This window comes from Helianthus annuus, chromosome 10, assembly GCF_002127325.2.
Source record: "Helianthus annuus cultivar XRQ/B chromosome 10, HanXRQr2.0-SUNRISE, whole genome shotgun sequence".
In the NCBI taxonomy this organism is placed as follows: domain Eukaryota; kingdom Viridiplantae; phylum Streptophyta; class Magnoliopsida; order Asterales; family Asteraceae; genus Helianthus; species Helianthus annuus.
In genome coordinates this window covers 161,515,746-161,523,208 of record NC_035442.2, presented here as the reverse complement: position 1 = coordinate 161,523,208, position 7,463 = coordinate 161,515,746, and the positions used below count along the sequence as shown (strand labels likewise).

The 7,463-nt window shown below is 37.6% G+C and overlaps 1 long non-coding RNA gene across 1 annotated transcript; it reads right to left on the bottom strand.

Annotated features, from left to right (window-relative positions):
* Positions 1-1,353: 1,353 nt before the first annotated feature.
* LOC110882824 lies at positions 1,354-1,843 on the bottom strand. Its single transcript, XR_002560240.2, has 3 exons — positions 1,750-1,843; positions 1,589-1,666; positions 1,354-1,427 (listed from the first exon to the last, which is right to left on the bottom strand). It is a non-coding gene; the product is annotated as an uncharacterized LOC110882824 (long non-coding RNA).
* Positions 1,844-7,463: the final 5,620 nt, after the last annotated feature.

The following is a 7,463-nucleotide window of genomic DNA, read 5'->3' as shown; positions in this document are numbered from 1 at the left end:
ACGCTTGTTTGAAAAACCGGTATAAAACATAAGTTTTTCGTAAACCATTTGTATCAGTTAAAACTTGCTTGTAAAATGGTTTAGAAATATGTAATCTTGTTTATTGAAAACCTTGTTTGCTTTGCAAAAAGTAAGTGTCTTTCCACCCCGAAAACATTTAGAAAAATGTAAAACTGTAAAAGGTGGGGTTATGAACTCACCTGAATATTCTTGTGCAAAGCTAGCTATATACGACTTCGTAATGTCGTTTCCAAGACGTGACTCGCTAGCGTGTATTCTACAATATTCCTAACACGGAATATCTTATAAGTTTCTAAATAAACGCAGTAACTAAACTACGTTTTACCGAGCTCTACCGAATCGTTAACCGAACGATTCAACGGTAAGTTGTTAAGTTGATGGAAACAATTAAGTCATATTTGTTAGGTATCGTTTATTGTCGGTGATAGCTAATAAGTCTTGAAAAGACTTAATTCTCGAGAGATTTAAAAATAAACAAATATTTATATAAGAATATATAAATATATCGTAATAATCGCGTTAGCCGTCTCGAGAAATCGTACGTTTGTGTAAAGAATATAAATATGAAAGTAATATATAACAAACTTGTGTTGTCTATCGCGTCTTATTTGATAGATATCGAAATATATGTATATGTCGTTTAGGCGTTCGAAATAAATATAAAAAGTTATATTTATTTTATTAAATTATCATCGAGTCGTTGGATGTTTGAAATAAATAGATAAGCTATATCTATTTTTACAAAAGAATACGAGTCGTTTGATATTTAAAATAAATATACACACTATATTTAATTTATAAAAGAGTTGGTGTTGTTTGATATTTAAAATAACTAGAATTTTGACCCGCCGTGCGTTGCGGCGGCGTCGAAAGTTAAATTAACTCGTATTTATACTTTATATTTGATCCGGCTCTTTACTAAAAAAAATTATGTCACCGTCGAATGAAAACGTATTTATACTTTATATTTGACCGGCTCTTTACTGAAAAAAAGTTATTGAAAACGTGTTACCTGGCTGTCGATTGCATCTCTCAAGCACCGAAAACGGCATGAATTGGTCTCGAGTGCGAGTGATGTATAGGTTTTTGTTGCTCTACCTTCAGCAATTACTTGTAATGATGATATAATTATCTGCACTTGATGATAATAGTGTTTGTATCTTCTATCAACCTGTGCACATAAAAAATTGTTTCTTGAGTTCTTGGTTTTGTATTCTTGAAAACCAACAGAATAAAGATTGAATCCGCACACGTTACACGTTTTTTTGACTTTGTTAGACACATTATGTTCATGGCGTTAACGTCATTAAACATAGAATTACCAACGAAACTTACATATAAATCCATTCGAGCACTTCCCATCCACCGATACTGCTCAGACTCGATATCTATGTCAGCTATCAGTCCTTTAGAAAAGAAAAAAACATAACATAGAATAAGCATTCTTAATTTAGTACTACATGCATAACCGTGAAGTAAGTTGTAAAACACGGAAAAGCAGTTACTAATGTTGAAAAAACTACAGTTAAAAAGATGAGCATGTAAAAGTTAACTACTTTAATTGTACCCCATGCAAGCATCAAGACACTGAAAAATCTAGACTGCCCTTGCCAGATTGTGGCTACATCCAGAGAGCGTTTATGCCCTGCGAAAAATGGATTATGCAACAGAATTTCAGTTAATAAACAAAAGCAGATTTCTAAAAGAAAATATCATATAAAACTACACCTTGAATGACAGCAAGCATAGCATAAGCAGCTGTACAGGGTTGACCAGCTGAATCGAGAAGAGATTTTATCATTCCATTTCCAGTACCTTGATTAACAAAGTATTCATGTCAATACAAACATATTTCATACAATCGTACAAATATTCACAAATCACAAATGTATGTTGGTTTCTTTTTTTAACAGCTTGACTCGGTTTGACCGAGTCAAACTGAGTTGAATCAAACCTTGACTCGAACACCAAACTCGAGCCAAACCGATCTTGTACCAAAACTGAATCCCCAATCTTATGTCGTGAAACTGAATCGAACAATCCGAATCCAAAATAAACCCAAAAAAAACGTCAAATTTAAGTCCAACAAAATGGATCTAACAACGCCAACTGAAAACAACATACCAGAGTCGCGTGCTGACCCGTAGTCTGCCGCTCACCGAAAAACGGCGCCCCACCGTCGCTGGCGTTAACTCCGGTTGATGCGGCTGCCGCCATTGTTTGCCGTGACACCCCATCCTTCTACGTCACCCAAACCAAAACTGAACCTGCTCAAACCCGAACCGTACCTGATTTTAACTAGATCAGAAACCGGTGTGATTGATCGTTTGTGTGATGGTTGTGATTGATGAGATGATTGTTAATTAAAAAGTAGAGATCCGAGGGGAGAAAACGGACCTGAAAAGTGACGGGAGAGGACGGTGGCGGAAGGGAGGAGAGTGAGGGGAGATGGCGACAGAGTGACGATGCGATTAGGTCTGGCAATAGATCGGATAGCTAATAGTTTGGAAGATGATCGTCTCCACATGATTATGATTTCAGGTTCTTCTTCTTCTTCACCGAAACGAAACCCTAGGTTTTGATCTGAATCGGCTATGGAGGAACAATTCTTTTCATATGCCTGCCGTGTTTTGTCTGTTTGTCAAAGGGTAGAATGGTCATTTGTCGGTGCCACCGACCTTTCATTTTAAGAGTATATAAATACATAAACTAGATTTATTCTAAATAAAAGAATCGTCGTTTTTGTATCTTGTAAAAGTTTTGTCAAAAGTATTGCTACACTTATATTTTAAAAAAAATTACTTGAATAGGATAGTTCGTTTTATAATGAAACACGCTTTATTTTACGGATTTTCTAGAAAAACGGGCAGAGTTTCCTCTGTTTTTTGACGGCCCCGACAACTAAAGTGTTGTTATTTTGTCAAAATTCAATCAAGATTCAAACAATATTCACGAATAATCAGTTTATATAAACAAAGTAATTAGTAAACCCAAGAAATTTAAACCAATAATTTGTCAGTTTATTCGGTTCGAGCTCGTTTTCGCGTAATGACTTAAAACTATAAAAACACGAAATAGTAGCGTCGTTAAAATCTTTACCAATATTCGCGCGTCGATACATTTGACTGAGTTGACCGAGTCAACTGAGTTGACTCGGTTTGACCGTGTTGACCGAGTCGACCGACTTGACCAGTGGACTCGGTTTGACCGAGTCGTCTCGCAGCTGACCCGAACAGTGAGTTAACCTGAAGCCATACCAAGCTGAGTTGACTCGCTGACTTGCTGACCTGAGTTGACCGGGTGTTGATCGAGTCGTCTCGGTTTGACCCGAGTCGAGCAGGTTTGCTTTTAGTTGACCCAAATCTGACTCGCACTCCGAACCGTATCTTTGTCGCCGCCGTCACTAGCAACATCATCACAACAACAACAACAGCAGTCGTCACCGGCGATCGACACCGGCGCCGTTGGTTCTCTCTCTCTCTTCCTGAAACAACGCCAAAACAACGGAAAAAGATGGGGATCTAAAAGATCTGAGGTGAAACAGAACTAGGAGACGACATCTTACCTAGTTCTGTCGGAGGACGGCTCCACTGCCTGATTACCATCGTACCACCGCCACTGACGTCATCCACAGCAGTTACATCGTCATCATCATCATCAGATCCGTCAGAGAACAGGCGACAACCACCACCACCGCACCTCGCCGGTGTTCGACGCCGGCTCTGCCGTTCCTCTCCGTCTTCTCTCTCTCTCTCTCTCCGTGCTATCTTCTCTCCTCGTTCTTCAGGGTGTCGAGATGTGGGAATGTGTCACCGGAGCGTGTGGTTGAGTGTGTGGTTGACACGTTGCCGGAGCGTCGGCCGGTGTACCTCCGGTCACCGGAGATGACAGAGAGCAGAGACAGGGAGGTGGGAGTTGTGTGTGTCTTGTTTGTATTTGTATAGATCGAGAGAGGGGAGAGAGACAGACTTAAGGTCTGTGTGTTCTTTGTGTGTGTATAAGTTGTTGAGAATGAAAGAAAATTGGGTGCATCACCCTTATTTATAGAGATGTTGAGATTTGTGTGTTCCCACTTTTGAGACATAAAATCTCTTGTAAAGATTTGTAAAGATTTTATAAATCTTGTATAGATCTTGTAAATCTTAATAAGATTTTGATAAGATTTCTAGGGAAAGATCTAATATATTATGTGCAGGTTTAGGCTTGGGCCCAGGGCCCACAAGCCCATCTCCTGTGTAAGTGGCCCGTAATTCCTACAAGACACGTTTTTAAAACCGAAATCACCGTAGCCTAGTAAAATAATATTTTAGAGTTAAAAACGTGTAAAAATAATGTCGGTATCCGTCGTAGTCGCGTTAATCGTCTGTTAATCACGTAATTAGGAGCTGTAAATCACCGGTTGTCACATTCTCCCCCTGTTAATGAAATTTTGTCCTTGAAATTTAGACTACGTTAACTCCTTAGAGTTATGTTATGCGTAAGTAAATACGAATAATGTCAAAGGAAAGGAGACATACTGACCAAGTTAACAGGGGTCCAATAAAAGAGGAATTTCGAGCAATAGAATTCCAAACGAACATTCCCAATATGCAAATGGATTCTAGAAATGATAACATCCACTCAATGGAACTTAGAATCAACAAGTTCAATAAAATAGTTTTGCATGAAACGCTCGATCATGATCAGCCTAAGCTGCAAGTTATACCGATGCCACAAGGTGTCGTAGTGAATGAAACAATTCAATAATAGCCGTGATCAAACAAATTCACCGTGTTTGAAGTCAAGCGAAAGTACAATGAAGCAAATTTGAAATTTGATTCAAACGTCATCATAAGATTTTCAATTGAAGATGGAAGATCAAAGAATTAATGTTTTCGATCGAAGATGAAGAAACAATATATATCGCAAAGTTTCGATCGATGTTGAAAGAACCTTAGTAGGTACACCGGAATATGTAATGAATTTGTGTACCATTGTCATAACACACAATTGTGTTAAGACCGCTTAAATATGATAAATCGAAGCGGATTTAAAGAAAATCAATAAATAAATAATTAAATCCGTGCATGAGATATGTAAACGAGATTAGCGCAAACTTCAAATTAATGAAAACACCACCACAATGTGTCGAAATCAACAAATGATTTAATGGAGTCGTAGACCAAACAAGTCTACTACAACTTGGAACAAATGAAACGCTTGTTAAAACGAATTCGAATATGATGTTTTCAATACATCATATGGTGTCTTGAATTGAATATGTGTAGTGAACAAGTTCAAACAATTGAACTTGGTTTTGGCGCAAGCCGTCAATAAATACATGTAGCGACAAGAAAACCTTCGGCATGGTCACTACGAAAACCATGTATGTAACTTGAAAAGAAAAGAAATTTCAAGAAAATGTGTTGACTTGATAACAACGGAGCCAACAATTACAATAATGCGGGTCATTCGAATCACAAATCAATAATTAGATTTAGCGAAATAATATTTGAACTTTGATGAAACGCTTATTTGAAACGAAACCACATGCGTAACAAACGATGCATGTTTAACATATGAATTTTCAAGAAATCAAGCAATGAGTGTTTGCTATAATGAAAGAAATTAACGTGATGCAATGACCTTCAGAGGAGTAGAGATGTAAAAATCTACTCGCTTGATGCGAAAGCCAAAATTTCAATAAAAGAAATTTAAGGACTTTACCTGGGGTTTCATGTGATGACCGGTTGTTAGGTGACATTACCATGGAATGTCGAACATATCGTACTCGTCGTTAATGCGTTAGGGGGAATGCTAAGACATGCATCTTCTCCTTGGCATGATTCGTGTCGTTTGTAGGATTGCGTGACAAGTCGTCGCATCCTGATCGATACTTCTCCTGCTGGCAGGATTAGCATCGTCGCTGAAATGCTTCATTGTGTCTTCTCAAGGACCTCGCCTTGATAGTCGTATGTGGCGTACTTCAACCTCCGTTGATGTATGAATTGAGTTTTCGTGAAATCTTGCACTCCCGTGTTTTGTTTTGTTTTGCGTAGGTTACCTGCTCGATTAACTAAAATAGCATAAACAACATAATGTTGGCGTTTGCCCGAGTTAATGGACGTGGTACCTACGTGATGACCTTTAATGAACTTCAACATAAGTTTCCGAAGGTCTTAAATGCATGTTCCCTAAACTCTCAGAGTTTTGTGCACTGCATGCGACTGTTTTGTGTACCGTGTGTAAAACACCACAATAGCGTATGTTTGAAAACAAAAATTTTGACTGTTTGGTTTTTCGGCAACGATTGGAGACCATATTCGATTCTTAGGCATTCTGTATGTATTCAGGTTTTAATATTCTAAGTTCCCAGAGGAACGTGAGGTTAGAGCCTAGGTATCACTACAGAACCTAATTCGCTGTAAACTATAGCTCTGATACCAATCTGTCACACCCCGAAATTATCAGAGCTGGCGTGACTGGACTGGTATCTTCATTGCACAGCGGAAGTAAATAAGCTAAGAATTCTAGAAAATTGAACGTCCACTAAGTACTCGAATCTCCAACGGTTCTCCTATTCCAACTGTGCCTTAACTTTAAAATGCAACCTGAGAAAGAAACATGCGAAAAATCAACATAAAGTTGAGCGAGTTCATAGTTTGTTCGTAAAAGATTTGAAATAAATCTTTTTGAATAACCGGTTTTTGAAATATTGTTGAGAAAACGAATTTAAAATCATTTTCTTGTCATGTTATATGGAAACTTTGTATTTGTAACGCTTTATGTTCGTAAAACCATGTATTTGTAAACTCTTGTATTTGTAAAACTTGTATAACCATCAATGTCCACCCCGACATTGACAATATGCATGCATAATCCTATGCTTTGAACTTATATAGAACATGTTATGTAATTTGTAAAGACATTTTGAAAACTGAGTTCTGTATATGCAAGGAATACGAGATTGTTAATGGTTCGCGAGGTCACTAACATATGTAAAGACATAGGAAGCATCCAAACCATAGGCATTTTTAACTGTCGAATCCACAACTGCCGATTCACGACTAGAGACACAAAAGCACTGCTTGATACTAGTATCACCAAGAGTGTGGCTGCCTGAAATCCATTAGATCTAACCTTTTGTTCCGTGGTCTTAGTATGTACACGATTAATGGTGCTTATGTTACCCTATTCGCGACATGATCTATTGTATCATTCCTTAGTTTAATGTACCTCTTTGTACTTGTATTTTCCCGTAGTTTAAAAAACTAGAATTCGTGTGTATACACATTTCGAAAAATACGCTTGTTTGAAAAACCGGTATAAAACATAAGCTTTTCGTAAACCATTTGTGTCAGTTAAAACTTGCTTGTAAAATGGTTTAGAAATATGTAATTCTTGTTTATTGAAAACCTTGTTTTCTTTGCAAAAAGTGCATGTCTTTCCACCCTGAAAACATT